Source organism: Anopheles arabiensis, chromosome X (genome assembly GCF_016920715.1).
Source record: "Anopheles arabiensis isolate DONGOLA chromosome X, AaraD3, whole genome shotgun sequence".
NCBI lineage: Eukaryota > Metazoa > Arthropoda > Insecta > Diptera > Culicidae > Anopheles > Anopheles arabiensis.
Genome location: NC_053519.1, coordinates 11,239,734 through 11,261,813, shown reverse-complemented (window position 1 = coordinate 11,261,813; position 22,080 = coordinate 11,239,734). Strand labels below are relative to the sequence as shown.

Sequence of the window (22,080 nt, the reverse complement as noted above, 5' to 3'; positions counted from 1 at the left end):
AATGATTAAAAGAACGGATGAGAGGATACAGCTCCGGAATGAAAAGAGCTTGAAGATAAGTTGAATTGAAGAAACCATTCAAGAAAAATCATCTTAAACTGGATATATCAATTAAATTTGAACATATTCTCGAAATACTTGGATTGTTGCCGTCCATCCTGGATAAAAAAGTGAAACAACAATAATAGCGGATCCCTACCACAAAAAGAAAATAACGAAAAACTTTAATTAAAACCTGTCCGGCCCTGAAAAAGCTTATATAGGCGGTAAAAATAAATAAATAAATAGAAATTAACATTAGTTAGTAAAAGCGGTGCAACGATTTGGTCAGGTGTCTTGGCTAACAACTGCCAACTCGTGTGATGGAACGGCAACTCATCGATTTCTTTCTGGAGAAAGTGTGTTATAGCTGTGATCCTGTGACCATTAATCTATATTCTTGCATTGCATTGTAACTTTGTAATTTTTTACAACAATATTGTTATAATTTTTTTAAATAAAGTTTTGTCACTTATAAAACAATTAGTTCTTAACAGTTTCAGATCTTTACAAGCAGCGTATTATCAGAAATTTTATACATAAATTAAATTATAATAAAGTATCAAGCAATCAAGCCCACCAATGCTTCGGTACTCAATAATCGAGAATCAATTATTTTGCAGGCTGTTGGTACAATGTTGTTAAAATTTACGTAGGCTGGACTAAACTGGACAGAGAAAGTTGGAAGCATGCGTTTATATTTATAGTCAAAATGTGCAATACTGCATACGTACAAGCATTTTGATACCTTTCACTTCAATTATGTCCATCCACCAAAATCTCACTGTGAAACGCAAGCAGCGATTTCAACTGACACGAAGGTTCACTGCCGAAAGCTGTTCGGTTCATTTCGGCACTCAGCGGTGCGTCGGGGACGCTGCCTACCCGCCGCCTGGGGAGCCAGAGCGCCCGAAGCCTATCGCAAGCTTCGATTACAACGTGACCGCCCTCCAAGGAGCAGCACACACACACACACACACAGACACACGTACAAGAACGAAACATGCAGAGCCGAACGGCTCCGGTCCCGTGCCTGTGCTGGCAGATGTCAGTGCGTGCGCGCTCCAGTATCGCATCAGCTGTACTGTCAAACGGTCGTGCGAAAAAGGTTTGTTGACGCTCGTGTCTTCCGCCAGTGTGCTTTAGCGCGTGTCCGTTCACGTGCGCTCGGTTGATACGGCGCGATAAACAGTGTTTGGCGCTGTGTATTTGTACGAGTACCGTGAACAAGATCGAGTGCGATCAGATCAGCGAGCAGATGCTGAGGTGTTTTACTGTATAAGTGAAAGATTTGCTCGAAAAACTCTATCAGATCATGCGATCAACGTGCTAGAAATCATAGTCGCTTTGCCATAAAATCTCAAATTACTAAAGAAAAGTGTCGTACAATGTGATTTTTTTACCACTTACAGTTTCAAAGCTTTCAACTAATTTTTCTCGAAAAAAGTGAATCATTGTCACAATTTCAATAAGCTGCTAGACGATTAAATACAGTCGTTATATTGATGCATCCACTCCGGCCAGAGTCAGTGAGGTCCGGAATTGAATTGCTATCATCAAAATGGTGGAAAGACACCGTGCATAGCCGTTAACTATATAGCAGACATTTCCAGCAGCTGTTCCATTGTTCAGTGCTCTGTAGAAAAGTGTTCTGAGTGTGCAAGCAGTTTCTCAACAACAGCAATAAATTAATTATAAAATCATTCAACCGTGTCGGAAAGTGGAACAAAGCTGCAAAATTTAAGCGTATAGCTGCTTGTAGATCGTGTTAAATCAGTTGTAGTGCTTTGTGCGTCTGTGAACGTGTGTTTAGCAGCAGTGGATTGCAAGGATAATTATCTTCAAGGAAAGGATAACTTCCCTAGCCCGTTCGAAAGAGTCCGCTGTTTTCCCGCGCAACGATCGAGATAATTCAAAACGTGAGTTCCGCTGCGAAGCAAGCAGCATCTGATCTGGTACGATGTGGAAAAACACACACCGGACAGCCCAGCGTCGTCGGGCTGGTTTCTTTTCGTTCTTCAATTGAAGTCTCTTGAACGCGCGTCTCCCATTAATAATCGGCCTTCGTTTACGGGAGAACTGAGTTGGTCTGTTCAGCTGAAGTGCAAAAGTGCGAAGGACGTGCTTTGGGATTTAATTTTGAGCGACTTAGTTAGCGATGTTATTTTTTTTCTAGGCACACATTGAAGAATGTAATTTAATTTTAATTTCGTTCTGAATGCAGTGTACCTAGCTACGTAAATTAATTTTAACGCACGATCGGAACTTACTGAACGGATAAGTGCAATGCGAGAACAAATTTAAACAAAACCTTGCGTGCCCAAGTCATCGCCCATCGCAAAGCAGCTCCTCGTCCCGTACAGACACGATCAACCACACTCTGCTCTTCAATCAAACTCTCGGTCAAGAGTCGCTAAGAGCACACTAAAAATACGCCAGGGCAAATTCGCGATGGACGAAAAGCTTGGCGTGATGGTGTACGGCACGTGATGATCGCTGCACTATACTTGAGAGACGGGCAGTAAGTGTTTCTTTTACCAAACTGCATATTTAAACTGCTTTTTTGAGAAGCAAACCTCAGCAAAAGCATCGGTCAAATGGTTGGTTTTGCTACGAGCTGGAAATGATAGAAAAAAGTAACGAAATGTTTTGTATCCTGCAACATGCTATTGAATGCTATTCCACAGAAAATTAATAATAAACAACTTTGCATAAAAAAGCTGCCTCACAGTACCATATTAATTTAACTCAACTTTAACAGACATTTAAGGCACCACAAGCTAGACAGTACAAATTTCTTTACCTTTTCTACCATTTGTACAGATTGTGCCCCGTTTGGTATTTGGTATTAGTTGGTGGATGTCCGAAGAGCATCTCACACCCTCGAGCGTTCAGCGAAGCTGTATAAGACTAATGATTAATTTGACATCGTTTTGCAATTAAAAATCTCAAACTTTCATAGAGCCACCGTCGAGTTCCTACCATCCTTAAGAAACTCGGCAACTTAATATTTTGTAACAACAAATTAGTTCTGCTTTTATTCTTATAATTCAGGAGGGCAGGCTTTGCCGTATTGCTTAAAGTTCTGTTTTTTTTATAACTAAACGCAAAACTTATCTTCCCACCCAAGGATTGAGAATCAATTATTGCTTTGGCAGCATAGTTCAATCGGTCGAAATTATTGCCAAAGATGAAGTGTTGTTTTTGTTTGTCAAAATAGTAAAAAAGATTCGCCATGCCTTCGGTACTAAAGATAGTAGGCAGTAGTGTTAAACAATCTTATGATACATACATGTTCTCTCTCCAAAAATATGTTTGTGTCAGACGGCTTTAATTTGGTTTACAAACGTCTCAAGCATTAGGTTTTTATTTAGTTAACTTTAGGCCCTTTACACATTCTAGACAATTTAATTGTATGAGCCTCAATAATTCTGATCCAGAGGGCCTAACAGTGCTCTTCAGTCAACATCTTTTTAATGCTTTATTTGATGTAACAAGGCTTGAATCGTGCGCTAATACAGGGTTTTCGATGATTTTATCAACATGTTAATAAACAACATCATTGAATCTTTCCACGAGATATTATACAATATATTATATATTTACTGTATCATATTTTTAATTATTCAAAAGCAAAACATATTCGGCGATACTGTTGAGCTGTCATTTGTTTTGTTTACACCCTGCAAAAAAGCGAGTAATATATTTTTTCATTCCTAAATGCCCTTAAATTAGCAAAAAAATCACTTTTCAATTATTTTAATAAAAAAATAATTATAACCAACATATTTTTTCGAAAACCGTTTGTTTACCTACTGATGAGAAAGATCCAAACTGCAGTCCAAGGGGTAAGAAAGTGACCGTTCAACAGTATTGCCGAATGTCTCAATTCTTACTTCAGAGCAATGTACTATCTCGCTGACAGAGTCAATTGTATGGTCGAAAAAGTAAATAATATCTGCGAAAACCCTGTAATAATAATAAACACAAAAATATCTTAAAATAATAAGAAGGCATGTTAAATCAATTAACTTAATCAATTCGATAACGCTTTACAAAGCCTAGAGCAACATTGTTTGCATTGCTTTAAGCACTCCGTTCCCTTAAGTCAAGCATTCCATCTTCTCAAGCCCTCGCTGGGAAAATGGTCGCACAAACCATAGCTATAATTAATACTCCCCTAAAACCACAACAATCATTGGCTTAACGCCTAAGCCCGCGCAAACAAAAGCGCATCGACCCCGCATCGATTGAAAACACTTTACTAATCCTTGCCCCGCCGTGGCAATCGTCTATCGACTGCCTTCAATTAGTCGCAAGCTTCTTAGAGCCATCGCCGCTAGCCTGGCTGGGCACTGGGCGCCAACTTCTAATGAACAAACAGAAACCTGCCCTAAAACGCCAGCGGAGTTGAGGCGGGACCGTTGCAGCTCACCGTCAAACATCGAGCAAAGCCTTTAAGCGAACGCGCGCTCCAGTAAACTGTCCGTATCGAATGCGGTGTCCACTTCGGTTTGATGCGTGTGTATGTGTGAAAGTGCGTATTGCTAATTGAATCCCAAAATCCCATACCATCACCACGGTCGGTGGGGTCGGTCCGGGTAGCGGGCGAAGGTCGTCTACCAAACGCTCCACCGCGGACGCACGAGATCGCGAAAAGGGATCAAACGATTTGCAAAACCCTGGCAGTGCTTGTCGACCACAAAATTATTTGATACAGCTCGATAAACAACAACCCTTTTCGCGGGCGGATGGATTATGGTGGACGGGAAGGGTTGGGGATGGGGAGGGAGTAGCATCGATGTTTCGGTCTCGGCAGCGGTGCGCCCGGCCGCGTGCTAGTTAAATCCCGCCGTGCGCCCAAAACACGCACGGCACAAAACGCGCTCGCTCGCCCGAGCACTAGAAATCCCTTTCTGCGTTGGATGGCACTGCATGGCACTTTACTGCAATTTTCGTCCGCACCCTTTTGCCTTCCCCCATCACCAACCAGCTCAAAACATTGCAAGATCGAAAAGGACATCGAGCAACAACCGTGAACAACCCGGTTTGTGTTCGAATCGGTTTTCGGTGTTCGATGGCAGCGCCTGTGAAAGGCGAGGCAAGCAGGCTCGCGTTGAATATAAACCCCCCCCCCTCCCCTTCCTCTCTAACCAACGCACACAGACATACACACAGAAACTGTTTGGGTGGGGCAAATGGGTTCACTATGGGCACAGGCTGCGGGTGAATGTCGATGCACCGGAAACCGCTAGACATGGCGATAATCAAAGCGCTATAAATCAGTGCAAATCAAACATCAAAATACACCTTTTGCCACCAGCTGCACCACTCATCTCCCGGGCGAGAGATGCAAACCAGTCTAGGGCACACACACACACGCACACACACACCCTCACACGCAGGTACTCCAAATCGATCAACCTTCTCGATAGAGGAACTCCACGAGCGAACACTAAACGGGCGTGTGGGGAATATTAGGGTGTGTTGAGCTGACAGCTCGTGAAAGAAAACAAACAGTGCCGAATGGGGGCGCTTTCCCGGGAGCAGGCGGGAGCGGCGGCATAGCCGAGGGAATGGTTAGGTTTTAGAGAATTCTCACGTACTGCGGGGTAGCGAGTGTGGCCTGAAAATACTAGCTCATTGGAGACGAGGGTGAGAGAGCGATCCGCTTGTCGCCATTATAATCGCTTTACCTTCCTCCCCCACTCTGCAGCATGCAGCCGGTGGTGGGAAGGGAACGTTTTGCAATGCATGGAAGCAGTAGAAGGTAGAGCAAAGTAGGTAGAGGAGGAGTAAACACAACCTACACCCACAAACCCCAAGCACCTTTATGATTCATAGGCGTATTTGATTTTGTGATAATTGAAAACGGTCACCATCGTCATCGTCGCCTCCATTCGGCTGCCTTTTTTCTCTTTCCCTCTCTCTCTCTCTCGCATACACACATACACACAACGTTGGTAAACCCCAGGTAAGACCGGAAATCACTGCCGCGCGATCATTATGCTAACCTCAAGCTGGGCGCAAGCTGGGCTTTAGCTCAGCCGGGTGCGACCGAGCGCTTGTTGTTGATTTCTCTAACCGACGGCACGCACGCACGCTGCTCCTGCGGGAGAGCCAGTTCGGGGGCAATCTCCACCCACGGGCGGGGCGAGATGAGTGGATGCGGCAATACTCGTTAAATGCTTCATAATTAGTTTATCGAGTTCCGGACCTTCCGGGGCCGTCCGGGTGTCGTAGTCGTCGTCGTCGTCGTCGGTACGTCGTGTCGGTTTAATGAAAGCGTGTCCACGAGCCTGGTGGGTGGGTTGGTGGGTTTAGAAGGAATGGCCCGAGGTTTGTCACTTATGAATAATTTCTCACTTCCCGCTGTCTCGCACGCTTTTCTACCCGAACGGGGCAGCGATGGAAGCTTCGTTCTGCTTCGTAAAAGGACCATCTGTTGCGCGGGTGTTGGTGCCATCCAAGGTGTGATGGGTGCATTTAAGCCATTTTTATTTTTACTGATGTTTGTAACATAAACAGCTTTAGCTTTATTTAAAGCTGCATAGCATTCATGTAAATTACACTTCAACTTTTGATCATTTTTGTTATACAGAAAAAAATCAAAAGAGCATGAATTTATTTGCTTTTCATGATATTATTTCACGTATAACAATCATACTTTGTTATGAAAGCCTCTCATTATAAATATGCTGTCCTTTTAAAGCGGTTCTTTTCCATGGCCAAATTGCATAATTTATTTATTTCCCGTTCTTAGGTTGCGCGTTGCTTTGGTTCATTAGTTTATTTTTCAAACATGTTTGTTCCAAATCATCCAAACACGATCCAACACCCAAATCATCATTCACGATCCAAATTATTTGCGTATATTTTCCTGAAAAACAAAAACAACTTACTCTTGCCTGTAAAAGTGATTAGTAAAAAAATCTAATCAATCTTTAGCGAACTTGAGCCAAAAACCAAAGATTTTTTATTCTTTTTTTATGTTTTTTATGTGTTTATTTGTTTTGTCCCGTTTTAAAACAAAATATTTTTTAAATCACAAAAAACACCATTATGCAGTTTGAACCATACTAATATTCCAAAAGTGTGTCTGTCTATTAATTGATCGAAATGTACAGTCTAGGTTGAAGAAATGACTTTCACGAAATTATTGAATTGTGATTTGAAAATTCACATTATTTATATAGGGAACATCAATAGGGAAAATTAAATTAAAATGAGCGTTATTTCGGCTCTCCAACTCTAGCAGATGATTTTGAAACATACGAAAAGTAATCCAATGGTTCGCAATTTCCTAGTGGATGTTTAACAAATCTAATACCTTATAACGAAATTATCACATTCCAAACACAGCTTTGTTTTGAAAAGTAACATTGGGGTGGTTCCTTGGTACATCTTGCTCTATTTGACAACATACTACAACATGTCTCCAAAGCCTCTCCAATGGAGAAAACACGACTCTTGAACATTTCTATTGAAGGCTGAAAATCGATATTCGATACTATGTATTTTAAATACCAAATATAATTTTGATTCTTTAGCAATTCGTTAGCAACTGGAAATTGAGGCATCATGAATATTTGCTTGTATGTTTACACCTGTTATCAACTTCCTCAGAAATCTAAGTCCAGAATATGTGGAAACCACCTAGATACCGGTTCAAAGGGTGTACAAAGGGCGTATTTGTATCTTCTTTTTTTATTTTTATCAAAATGTGCTAACACATTGCAAAATACAGTTAGCAAGGATTAGCGGTACCAACAAGAAAGCGTAGACTACGGACCAATCTTAATGAAGTTTGCCTTGCACCATCACGTTAATCCTTCCAGCCCTTGACGGCAGTCGTCGTACTGTACGCGTTTTGATGATTTCTCGTACCACCGCCATCGTCGTTGGACGTCTCAATCCCGCATAACGTGTCTGGAGGAGAAAGGTTTCGATTTCCCTTCCCGCTTCCGCAAGCATTCGACCACGCCGGCCCTCAACATAGAATCGATAAACAATACCAATAGGTAAGTGCGAGTGTTTGTGCAACCCGTTGTCAATGCCGGGCCAGCACGAACTAATCGAGAGCTTCCCCCCCTCCCCCCCGCCGAAACCAAACGCTATTGTCCGCCGTGGAATCGGTGTGTCCCCTAGAGCATACCAGCGCGCCAGCGTAACAGCATTGCACATCAAACCGAGAAACAAGCTTATTTACAAAACCACCCAGTCAGCTTGACTGCCAGCGCCGTTATTTACCCTGTGTGCCGTCTGTGTTACTGTGGGGTTGAGTGTTTGTGTGTGCGTGTGTGTGTTTGTGTCGTAGGGACATTTGCTGTTTGGATGTTTCGTGGCAAAACGCGTCGAGTCATCCCCGTACCAGGGACGAAGAAATTCAATTGCACTACGTTCGAAGGCCGATTCTAGCCCGTGAGCGAACAAAAAAAAACCTTCATTTGGGTAGAGAAAACACAATACAACAACGAAAAACTCAATCGAGTGTACAATAAATTACAAATACAAATTATTTCATGCACGCAAATTGATTGCCTTCGCCGCGCGGTAGAATCGTACGGCAGCAAATTTACCAGTAGCAACACGATTTAGCTTGCTACGTCTGTCTTGCAAGGAACTGTGCTGTATGCTGCTAGAAAGGGGATTTCTGGCTCGCGGTACGTGCAATGAACAGTAAAGTCAGCAACCGTTCCGGTCATCATGCTGAATCCAAGTGTTTGCCAGCGCTGCAGCTAATTACAGCGTTATCAGCTGTTTCCGCTCTTTCGCACCGTTCGAAATCAAATACACAAACTCCCACTCACACAAAAACAACGTTGAACGGTAAACCAGGTGGGCAGCGAACACAAGTTGGTTTTGTGCCACCGTGCGTGCAGGGACCGGGAACGGCAAGGCAAGCACGTTTACATGCATTCGCTAAGAAACCACTCTTGAAGTGTAATTAAACCGAATGATGATGGAATGTCTCGCACAAAATGATTGGTTGACGGTAGGCAGGGGATCACTGTTGCGTGAATTAAATAGAGCGGGCAGTCACTGTCAAGTGCAAATAGCCATTGTTCTGTGGCGGAGCGGAATGTTTACGGGCGGGAAACGCATCAGGAAATGAATTCCACGTCTCGATCGTGTTTACTATCGAAAGCGTGAAGCTTTCGAGCTACAAATTGTTTGTAGTGAGCTTGTCCGAAAACACCTTCTTTGGCATTGTTGGACACATTATGGAGACGCAAGGTAGTTTTCAAACCAAACGATGGCGCTTGAAGACTGGCAGTCAAGATCATGGAGACGCCAGGTACTTTGTAAGATCGTGGAGATGCCTGGTGTTTGGTGAGAGCATTACAAGGTTCTCCCTGTCAGTCAGTTTGGAATGTTAATTTTTTATTCCCCGTGTGAAAAATGTCAATCAGCAACGATTTGGTATTTCATTTCCTTAATAATATAATTTAAAATTATAATAATTGTTAATTTCTTCAGCATAACTTTCAACACTTCGTCTGTCTAGTGTCATCGTTTTTTTCACAAGCGAGTAGAAGCCGCATCTCATTAAGATTTGTGCAACATTTTCAAAATAATATTACATGCATTTTTATTTTTTTGTTTCACTACAACCATTTGAGCGCGTAATAAATTAAACAGGGTTTTCACAGTCAGTTTCGTGCGTAAACATTGTTATAGTTATGTAAACGCATCCTAGATGTTTTTCAACAGCTGTCAAATGGTGTATTTGCTTCTGAAAAACTAAAACTGAAACTAAAATTTCAGTTTCTACACATGATTTTCAACACATTACAAAGAACTATCAAACACAATCCTGATTGAGTTGTGTTGAAAATCATGTTGGAGAAATTAAAAATTATTGTGATGTAAATGAATGTCAGATCGATGTGGAACAACTTTTTGCATGCGGTGAATAACAGTTTTTACATTCGAAACTGACTAAGAAAACCCTGTAAAATGGATTCCAAATCAAACGCTCACACATTCGATGAAAAAAAAAATTACAGACGAAAATATAGGGTTTTCCAAGTCAATTTCGAATGTAAACATTGTTATTCACCGCGTGCAAGATGTGAATCCACTTCAATCTGATAATTCATTTTCATCAACACTCTCAAGCTGAATTGAGTCTGACAGTTATTTGTTATGTGTTGAAAATCATGTGTAAAAACTGATTTTTCATTATGAAGCAAATGCACCATTTTACAGTTGTTGATATGCATCTTGGAGGCGTGAAAAACATGTGCTCATTTGAAAATGACTTGGAAAACCCTGCAGCGCAATCAATAATCAGATTTTTGCTTTACACGGCACTACCAACTAAAGCAAAAGCTTAATCATTTTCAAATTGGTATGCTTTTGTAAAAAAAAATGCATGTAACATTTCTCTCCAGGTAAAAAAAAAAACGATGACAATAGACCCATGAAGTGTCTAAATGATTTTCATTTTATTGCTGCAGAAATTTAAAAAAAAATTATTATGGAAATGAAACATCGAATTGCATTTTTTTTTTGTTCATCAAAAAGTTACTGACAGTCCTCAGTGCAACGCTAATTGTCAAATCGTTCAGCTCAATTATACGATTACGACAGACAAAGCACCCAGACCACCAGCGTTGTTGAAACACAATTAATCAATCTTCCGATTCGGCACTAAAAGCGCTTTGCGAAACAATATTTTGCACCCAGAAACGACGCTAAATCGCTCCACTATCAGCATTGACGTAATTGACGCAAACCGATTCTGCAGTTGGTTAAGTTAATTGAAGCTATCAATCACTCGCTTTGCCGGATTCCGAAATCCAATCATCCAACCAAAGATTTTGGCCACACCAATGGCGACCAATTTAATTCGATTTCCGATTTCGGTGCAAAGCGCTGGGTGAGAAAAGTTGCACCCTAGAGGGAAGCTGCTTTGAATGTCCCGCATTGCCAAGAAAAAGAAAAAAAAAAGCGACGAAAAAATAGGGACACCAGCGGTCTGTGTTGCTTCAACTCCGATACGCCACACCACTTGAACGATAATTAATAATTTTTGTACACTTCTCAATCTACACAAACACACACATACACATCGTACACCCATTTGGACCGTCCTGGACGTGATGTACATTATGAGCAAAAAAAAAAAACCGCTTCATCCCGGACATGTGCATACTTGCACCAAACACTTGCCGGATAGTGCTGGGCCCGGTTCGGGAAAACTCATTTCCGCGATGTCGGGCATTGTCTCGTCTTGCGCCAGCTTTTGCTAATTCACCCTCTTTTCCTGTGATCCGGCGATCGCACATGGGGCAGCAGGGCGTAAATCGATCCATCAACAGCCCGGCCTGGTTATTGAACGGCCGGAAACCACCGGTGACAACGTACGCTCAGGGCTGCTCTTGGATACACTTAATTAAATTCGGTTCTGCTCATTTCACTCACACCCGAATGGTTCACCCACGTGGCCGTAGTTATATGCATGTGTGTGTGTGTGTGTGTGTGTGTGTGTGTGTGTGTGTGTGTGTGTGTGTGTGTGTGTCGTGTGTTTGAATGAATGCGGCAGATCCGTTCTGGATACGCGGGTGATTATTGATTTACTTCCAGCGTTGCACTTGCATCAGCGTTACGGTGCAAAGGGCAGAAGCAATTGTTCGCTTATCAGGCCCAATGACGCAATGCTGATCCGGTTGGGAAGGAAAAGGCAACATCAACTGTAGCGATATATTTGCAAAATGTTCGTATATCTTTTGGCCAAATAAAACAAAGAAATAGTTTAAAGTTGGTTTAAATAGCTAATACAAAGTGAAGGCGTTAAATTTTTTCATTCATTTTGCGTATCGTTAGGCATTAAACTAATATTTTTCGAAAGCGTTATTGTATAATCGATTATTATTCCAATGACTGTTTTCATTTGGCTTAAAGGGGTTCGAATCATATAAGGGAATAGTTCAATCACTTAGGAGAATATTGCAAATCGGTAGAGGAATGTTGCATACAAGCGGTGGAAGTTTGCAATCATACAGGGGAGTGTTGCAATCGACTAGGGCAGGGGTCTTCAAACTTTTCAGTTTGCGGGCCGCATTGCTTCACAATTAACTTTGTTGAGGGCCATTTTGATGCTACTTTTAGAATCACTGGAAGGTAAAATCTCATTTTAATAAGAAGATACTATCAAAATATTTCAATATTTTGCAGCTTTATTTTATTGAATCTTAATTTTTGTCTTTCAGAAGTAAAAAAAATAATGTTTCATCAATTAGTAAGAAAAGAAAGCTATTTAATTTATCCCTTACCCAGTCATCGCGGGCCTCATTAATGGCCCGCGGGCCGTAGTTTGGAGACCCCTGGACTAGGGGATTTTCGCAAGCATACGTTGATGCTGTCATCAGATTGTAGGTGCCGATGTAAAAAGCTTCGAAATGATACCAATGATGTTTTCTAAAAAACATCATTTGGAGTTGTTTTCGTGCAGCATTGAGCTGTACACATCATAAACTAAATAAATCCTGCTACGGAGCCATTACTGAACATGAGAAATTAGTAAAATTAACCAAAATATGTTGAGGTATTTACAGCGGTACTCCACAGTTTGCTTGCGAAATTCCCCTACTCGAATGCAATACTCCCCTATATGAATGCAAACTTCCACAGCATGCTTGCAACATTCCCCTACCGATTTGCAACATTCCCCTGTGTGATTGAACTATTCCCTTATATTATTCGAAAACCTGTGTTATTTTTACAAAACATCCCCTGTTTTATTAAATATCCTTCTAGTGTAAGTAATGCTCCCATTTTGCCATAAGGTTCATCTTTTATTCGTGAAATTGTGCAGCACTAACATGTATCAGTGCTTAAAACTCTTTCAAAAATTAATTTACCTCACAAATGGTAAAATTTGATACTCATTGCTTTCTCGCAAAATAATTTAATCAGTACAAACAGAGATCTTTCCTCATAAAAGGTAAACAACATATTTACCAGATATTTTCCCTGGTTAACTTCAAGCCCGAACGGTAGCGCAATTATTACAATTATTCGAAAAACGCTATCAACACTCCTGGCCATGTTCAGCTGTAAACCATTGTGCCTGTAGAACCAAAACACGGACGAGCACACCCTACAGCAGATGGTCCGATAGCATCTAATCGAAATTAAAATTCACTTAAAATCGGTACCGGTGAGCGACAGCACAAAGGCACACGAGCTGTCTAGCAACGGTGCTGCAAACGTTTGAGTTGATAAATGATAAAATACACCTCACCCTGCCAACCGTCCCAAAACCTGTCTTTCGTCCATAAACCTCACTTTCACACACAGCCGAACACACGATTCCAGTACGCCAAAGCCTGGCGGTGATGTGAATGACTTTTTCCATGGCAACTGTGCAAAGCGATCCGCATCGAGAGCGAGACCAACGCGAAACCGATGAAATTGCGAGCAAAACGAACACGCGGTGGTGTGTGTGTGTGTGTGTGTGTGTGTGTGTGTGTGTGCTGCGGCACTGTGACACTGTCATTGTCATCGCCAAGTTGGCCTCCCGTGAAAGCATTGGCCCCCGGCCGGTTCCCTTGTCGTGACATCTCTAGTGAAGTGCGAATAATTTAAATTGGAAAATAAAAATAGAATACGGAAATTTTTCAAACTCGTCCTGCCATTTCATCCTTCCTTTGCCTTTGCCTCCTGCTTATGTACCGCAAGCTACCACTGGCAGGCCACAGTTTGCGGGGAAAGAGCATCCTTTTCTACCATTGAGATTCGCCTTTCTTCGACTTCGTTCTTGGCATGCGGCTACCCGAGAGGGAGGATATCGCGATTGGTTGGTTTGTTGGTGACTTTTTTTCCATTCTCATCTGTCTCGCTTCCTTTGCATATTTTCTGCTAGGAGTGGGCTGCAGTGATGCCCCATCGAATGCAAGTGAAGGAACATTATTTCATTTCCCATAAATCGAACACCAAATGAGCGTGTGTGTTTGATTTTTGTAGATAGTTGCAGTGCTGCTTTCTTGCGCCCCACAACAAGTGCATTCAATGCACAATCCGTGTCAGTTCGTTTTGGGAAGGAAGGTTCATTTTTAATTATGCCTGAAGAATGCGTCAACAGGCTCACTGAACTCTTGAAGAGGTGTTGCTATCACTCCCAGCCCCGGATGCTTCGTAATTGATCGGAGCTGATCGGTCATAGCGAAGGTCCCTGTCTCTAGGGAGCTGCTCTTTGGCAGTGCGTTTGTCTCGCCTTCGCGTCATACCGTATCGTCTAGCACGCCGTACGCAAGCAAACAGCCATTGGCAGGCATCGTGTGCGCTGGTTGAATCGGAGCAGTTGTCCATCGGAAGGCCAAAAGTGAACATCTACTGCCAACAAGGGAGCGCCCACCGGAAGCATAAAACAAACAAAAAAGTGACCAGTGACGCGAACACACAGGGGACAGTACGATTCCCCACGTTTAAACGCTTGCCTAAATGACTGGCACTGCCTTCTATAACGAACCGAGCGACGAGGGATGCTAAATTCTAGCCTTGGTTCAAACAGGGCCGAGCAAAGCAAAGCGGACAGCAATGTCCAAAAATAATTGGAATCTATTCCTTTCGCACTTGTTCAGAGTGCCCTGGGAGTATCGTGTAGTTTGCCGCTTAGAACCATTCGACGGTCATCCGGCTTCCGGAGCCGTTCGTTCAGTTCGCTCACTCGACACAACAAAATCAATCATCGGCGCCCCACGGGATCGGTTCGAGCTGCATGCTATTTCTTGCATTTTGTTTCGGTTCGTCGTTTTCAGTCCATGCATTGATGGGGCGAAATGAAAGCAACGGGTATTGCTGGTGGGTTGCGTTATCGATCAAAGTTTTGCTCCCAACTTCTCGATCAGTTATTGTTTGCTGGGTAATATTGCCGCTCGAGTAATGTAAAGCTGGGAAAACAAAGCAGTTTTGCAATGCAGCATACATACATTTAGGCGCATTTTAATATTTCTTGGTTTAACTAAGAACCATTCCCACAGCTATTCGTTATTTTATACTTGACTTAGTGCTTAACTAGCTATGATATGCACTAAACCAAGTGCGATCAAGCAAAAAGCACGCTGTATGGCGTTATTCTACGTGGGTCATTTTAGCTATCTGTTTGACAATTGATGACGTAGCGTGTAAAGCTAACGCGATGCGATATTATTCGGGAACATCAATTTGTCAAACCCTTATTGGATATTCGATGAAACAAGTCCACTTGTGCTCCTAGGCGATTACGAAAACTCGAGGATCACGTACCTTCTGTTTTTCGCCTTTTTGTCTCACTGTTCTATTTGATTATATGCATAAAGTAAAGGTTTGTACTATATTAACAAAATTCAAAATAACCGGGTAGCTACCACGATTTGAGTTTTGTGTGCGACGATATCCTGCAAAAATTCTCTCCATCTGCAATTTTACCCTTCCCCCATAGTTGCAATAGATTGCCATCATCCGCCTTTAGAGCTGTGCTTGCCTGACGGCTTAGCCAAAGCATAATGTTCTTAGCTCCCCACTAGATCTCTCCAAGATGTCACATCAGGCATTTTCAACTACAGTTGCACCAAACTTGTTGCTTCTAAATGATGTACTGCAATCCTCTGACTGGTCATTCCTGGAAACCCAGACGTAAACCATGCACTCGATATATTCATCCGGTAATTTAAGTAATGCTTACCTGCCTGTTGCACTGTAAAATGTCAACGATATAGCCCATCGTTGTCTAATTCTCAATTACCACGGTTAAAACGAAAAAAAACCCTGCTATCGGTTTTACCAACACAATGGAACACAACAAGCGAGAATGCGGTTCATCGCCGCACACAATTTATATAAATGCTATAACATATCTGCGTGACATAAACATCTACAGATATTCTGTGCTTAGGTCAGACCCTCCTACAACCCTGGGCCTGATGGATTTCCGACCGCAGCTCTTGCCAGTTGTAGCGAAATTTTGGCCGGACATCTGGCTTGTATCTTCCCTCAACCCTCGCTCAATCAGCGCATGTACCAGCAGCATGGAAATCGTCCTACATGTTTATGTTTAGGTGAATAAGAGCTTGCCGGTGTTAAGGATTTTGAAATCGTCGCCCAGAACTCGCTCTTAAACTGCTGTCGCTCGCTGATAACAACCAGCCAACACGGATTTTCCCTGTCCGCAGTGTGACCGAAGCCTAGATGGATGACATCTATTCTGATTTTAAGGCCGTCTTTGATCGGGTCAATCCCCACTTGCGGTTAGCGATGCTTGTACGACTTGGGTTTTCTACTCCTTAAGTGCAGTGGTTCGAATCATACCTCACCTATCGTCGAGATCGCTTCAAAATAGAAAGCATTATGTGCGGGGAGGTAGTAACCTTGGACCTTAGCTATATTCTCTATTTTTCAACGACTTTACTACTGTAGTAAGGGTATCTGAGTGTTTATTGTATGCGGGTGATCTCAGACATATCCCGCCTGTGAGGTGTTTTGGTGATTGTCTTGTCCTGCAATCATCGATTGACTCTTTCTCTGACTTGTACATGAACAACCTACAAACTTCTGTTGATAAATGTTCGTCCATATCTTTTCACCGTTCTAATTGTCCAATAGCGCATAAGTACAGCATTTCCGGCACACAACCGCAACGATGCAATGCAGCAAAATATTTAGGTGTTACCCTTGACCGTAATCTTGACTTTCATGTGCACCATAACGAACTTATTGATAGAGCGAACAAAATGCTAGGACTTATACGCAGGCAGTCGAGAGTATTCTCCGACCCACATTGTTCTGTCGCACTCTACAAATCACTAGTCAGATTCTTCCTAAAATTCTCCTCAGTAGTTTGGTGTCCATCGTATTCGTTATAGCCGAATATGATCGAGACAATGCAACAAAATCATCCTTTTACGGTTAACATCCTGGTGTCGTTGCAGTGAAAGCTGGTTATCACACACCAGTTTATTATTTATTATTTTATTTATTTTTTTTTATAATTTTTTATTATTATTTTTTTTAAGGATAGAAATTCTCGCTACTCGCCGCGAAACGGCGCAAATTATATGCTTGAAATAAATCATCCTAGGAGAGATAGATTCACCGGACCTTTTAGCTGGAGTTAGTTTTAACGCACCTGCTCGTACTTTAAGGAACTATAGGCTATGAAGAGTTGACCAAACTAGACATATGGCGTGCATATAGCGATAATGAACCTATGACTGCGATGGCTATTAGAATCAATGCCCACTATGATTCTTTTAATTGGAACTTCTAATGTTACCCTTTATGCGTTGCTGTGCTATTCTTTGTTTTTTACTTTGCGCTGATGTTATAATGTACCGTGACGTTATCTGTAATTAAATGCTACCCTAGACAGCTAAGATAGTTTATAATATTAGTGATTAGGCTGTTGTGATGGCCAAGCACTTAATAAATGTATAAATTAACAAATAAACTCCCATTGCACACGTTTGATTCGAATCCAAAACTAGCTTTCAGTGTGTTTAAAGATTATTTTAAATTGCTTTTATTTTTCCCTCATGCAACAACTATTTCAAAATGGTTCCTAAGACCAATTCACGCATTATTGTAGCTCTATTGTAATTCGTAGGTCTTTTGTTTTTTTAAACAATCAAATGCGTTTTAAGCGTTCCAGCCATCCAACTCACCTCCCTTCTCCTTCACCTTCTCGCATCCACCCTTGCACGTACCTCCCACGCCTCTTGTCCTTATTTTGCGCTATTTTCGCCCCCTCTCTTGACCCCCGGAAGTAATCACGCAGAATCGTTAAAGCAAAAACAGAACAAATAGTCATGCCCAAAATTGTCATCGAGCGTTGAAATGCTCCCGTTCTCCCCATCAGATCAGTGCCCCACTCCGGTCCCTGCACAAAAAAAAAGGAAGCAAAACAACAACAACAACAAAAAAACATCTAAAGCACTCACAGTGAAGTGGTGAGTGCATAAAATGTGGACCATAAATCTTCATGAAACTCGACACCGCTGACCGCTTCTTTGCAGCGGTTCGACCTCGCAAAGAACGCTCGGTTGCGGTTTTAGGGCGACGCGCAAATAGCGCAATGCCGCCTGATGATGCATACTGATGACACAAACACACACACACACACACACACACATGCAGCCACATACACACATTACTCTATGGTGTGGTTTCGTTTTCAGTTGTGATGGTTGATATTTTTCAGTTGTTTTTTGTTGTTTGCTGTTTTCAGTCACAAATCGTTGTAGTGGATGTTTTTGGAAGCGGGCGGCGGCAACGTGCAAGCCGAAATTGATGCTGTGCTGGAAGGAACGGTCACAGTGAGGGACGGGGAAGCCGACAATGCGAAGGGAGGGGGGGGGCAAACTCGACAGCATTTTATTGCTGACACTTTACAGCACTTAAAATATTTTTAATCAAAATAAAACGATCCTATAAATTATCAATGCAAGCAAGCCGTGTAGTAGCTGGCGACACGAGAGGGGAAGCAAAAAGAGCATGAAACAAAAACAAATATCCTCCAGCGCTCAAAAACCACCCAAGTAAACAAACGAGCGGGCTCCGTTTTGCGCTAGAATTTGCAAAATTTGTCCAATCCAGCGATGGTGCCTGCCTGTAGCTGTAGCCCGCTCGATAGTTGGCAGTGTGATCGCTTACAAAGTTTTGTTTCATAGTGTGGTCTTTTTTTGTTTTGCTATCGGTTGTAACATTTGCACCCTGCTTTCTAACTTCCGCCCCGCGTCTCTGGACCGAACCGGGAAAAATGCTAGCGTCACCAAAATATGCGAGCTCAAAACTCCAAACCCGGAGCCAGGGGTCCCGCAACAGACAGCGGCCCGGTTGGCGCCGTGTACAGACGCACAATGAATGCGGCACCACGGGATCGTGTTCCGGAATTCGGTCGGTGACCGTTCGCTGGGCACATTTGTCAGCTCGCTCGGGAATGTTTGCCGGAACGCCCAAAGGGGCAGCCGCTCGGAGCTGCAAGTCATCCGTTTCATTACCATAATCATTGGACTCGGTAGCGGTGCAGTGAAACCCGGACGGTAACGGCGATGCGTAAAACAGTGACAGCGTGTTGTGTCCGGCAGTAATGCATTCCGCCCCGGGATGACAAACGGTTGGCAGTTGGATATTACTGCATGTGCCGTGGATGCTTAAATTGCTGTCATCGGGCCATCGATCAAAACCACGAGACAAAGCGATGAATGCAGTCAGATGTCTTGGTTGGCATTTGGCTAGTGTCAGCAGCGCTGGTGCACCGGAAGATGTATTTCATTTTGTTTGGTTTTTAGTGCGCCAAAACAATGAATAAGAATAAGAGAGCAAGAATAGCACATGTTTCACCCATGTTTGCATACATCTACATGTGTTATAATGTAGTCGCGGTTTAACGCCTGAAGGTATGTCAGCTTCAGCTTTATTCAAACGTTTCCGCATAATAAAAATACGATAAAAATAGCTTGTATACGTTAAGGTGCATACATAAGCGTTGCAAATTATGAAGCCTATCCTGGCCACCCTTTGAATACTAATAAACGCTAAACAAAAATTAAATAATAAAAATTGCATCCTTTTTGGCGCTCTGAACTGCAACCTGCGCACTGAACTTGCTACGCAGCACCGCCAACCACAACGCCCCAATCCATGGCCCGAACATCCAATAGCTCAGTAATAAATCGAATTCACTTTCTGCTGGATTTCCGGTAACACAGCTGTTCTTCGAAATGGAATAGTAGATCAACTAGCCAACGCAGGACGTAATAAACCGGCCTACTACGCAGGTGTTTATATCGCCGTCCACCAAATATTTACCGAAGGCCATGGATATACTGCGTATGTACACTCTCCTCGCAACAGACTGTGATTGCCAGCGAAAACTTTTAAAATTTCTCCATATCCGTACTATTCTTTGTAAAGAAATCCAACCACTTTTAATAAAAACCGACTAATAGCATTAAGCTTGCCGAGACCACGCGTGATAATGTAATTGCAAACCACGAATGGTTTGCTAAGAAGAACATTATATTTTACGAAAAGATTTATTTACTGATTCAAAGAGCCAAAAGGGGACCAATTGGCTGAAAGTCTCTACAAAAACATAGATAATAACAGGTTAGCTGATAAGTCCCCGGTCTAACAAATAAAAACACATTTTTTTGACAAAATTCGTTTTTATTATTCAACATAGTTCCCTTCAAGAGCGATACAACGATTATAACGACCTTCCAATTTTTTTATACCATTTTGGTGGTACTCCTTCGGTTTTGCCTCTGTCTCACAAACTAATTGACATACAGACGTCAAATTTTGATACGAATCATTTGAAGGTTGGTACTATATAAAAATAATATGCATTTAATACTAGCGGCGCCATCTATGTGGCAGACCGGGGACTTATCAGCCAACCACTCGTTCGACCCGCAACCTCTATCACCCACAATACCGCAAGCACCAGTGACAAAATCCGCTCATCACGCGGTGCATCGTTGCGCGCCGCTTTTGGTTAACCCTCATTTTCTTTTATTCCTTTTATCGCCCCTCAAATCGCAACGTCACACACACCCTAACACTAACACACATACACACACACGCATACAGCAACCGCACGCGAGCAACGGTTCAATCGAGCGGGAGTGAGCATTTTTACTGAAATGTGCTTTCCTCATATGTGTTCGCCTTTCTTGCTCTGGATCGTCGAATCGATCAAACGAACGTTTGTTCTTTATTTTTTCATCCTTTTGCTAATGTTACTGACTGGAATGGGGAAGCGCACGGCAGGGGCGTGGGGATTTTATTTATTTGTACAGCGTGTTCTGTTTCTTCTGCTGGAAAGGGTGAGCGTGCCAGCGTGGGATTGGATGGTTTGTTGCCGGTGGTTTTGTTTTCCAGTTGATAAATAGCTCTGCTTTGTTTTGTGAGTGTGTATGTGCTGGGTTTTTTTTTTACTTCTTCCCTCTATTTTGAGACTTGTTTGAGCATGCAAACGAATAAAAAGCGGCTACTGTAAGCACTGCTTTGTCAAGCATTTTCAGCCCATTCTAATCCAATGCAGTCAAAATAATCACAAAACACTCAATTGCCCCGTGCGACAGTTAATAAACGTTCACTCTTTGCTGTTTGCTGAGCAAACCAAAATGTCCAAAATAAAGTCGCAGATCACCTTTCGTTCGCAAACTGGCCTGATTTTACACTTTTCTTACCATAGGTACCAATTAAGCATCATCTATCACTTACGTTAAATATTAAACGTTAAACGTTAAATCATTAAACGTTAAATTTTGAATTTTTGTAAATAAGGCATAATAAGAATTCATAACTTAACGATGTTTTTTATTCTTGACTTAACAATCGAAACGCTTATGCCGACTTAAAAAAGCTTCTAAAACTTTTGTAATACCACGCAGCCAGGTTGATGCGAGGATTGAACTCACGATGAACCTCAGAAGCGGAATTTAATTCAACCGCATGTGATTAAAGTGGCATATTTATACATATTTATGTAACATATTTATGTATAGTTCTTTATGTAAAGGTGGACATAAGAAGACGTTTGGATGCATCCACGTTAGTAATGATGGTGATGTAAAATATTGCAAACGGCACTAATGATCCGATTATTAAAACCCTTTTAAAATTGATTACAATATGGGACAACTTTTTATTACGTAAAAATAATTTATTCTTGATTAAATGTTAATATAACACAATTAAGTGAAAAAAGAAGAATTCACCAAACAAATCCGATTTTGTTCAATAACTTTAGCTATCGCAGGGAGGGGTCACGATCAGCTATTTTCAGTTTCAAGGGAGTTTTCTTGAAACGTTACCGTTAGTTACACTACGTTACGGCTACGTAATTGATGGATGACGCCCTTCATCGCCACTAGGCAAAAGTTCAGCTTTAGGGCTCTCGCTAGGCGCACTACTCTTCCCCAGCCGATGGTGAGCGAGCTGCCCATCATTATTGAGTGGCCTATGTTCCCCCCCCCCCCCCCGGTGTTTTTCTATCTCATTCTTCCCAAAACGCGATGACTTCAAGCAACATATGGTGAGCTTTGC

At 42.2% G+C, this 22,080-nt stretch overlaps 1 protein-coding gene across 6 annotated transcripts in view; it reads left to right on the top strand.

Moving 5' to 3' along the window:
• The first annotated feature begins 1,100 nt into the window (after positions 1-1,100).
• LOC120906532 (protein amalgam) overlaps positions 1,101-22,080 on the top strand; it is a 58,538-nt gene continuing 37,558 nt past the window's right edge. For 3 of the 6 annotated variants that reach the window (XM_040318281.1, XM_040318283.1, XM_040318282.1), the window contains exon 1: positions 1,124-1,958. The gene's annotated coding sequence lies outside the window, so the exon portion shown is untranslated. Of the gene's footprint in view, positions 1,959-2,263; positions 2,561-22,080 lie in introns of all 6 variants that reach the window. The other 3 variants (XM_040318279.1, XM_040318280.1, XM_040318278.1) reach the window with 3 other exon arrangements.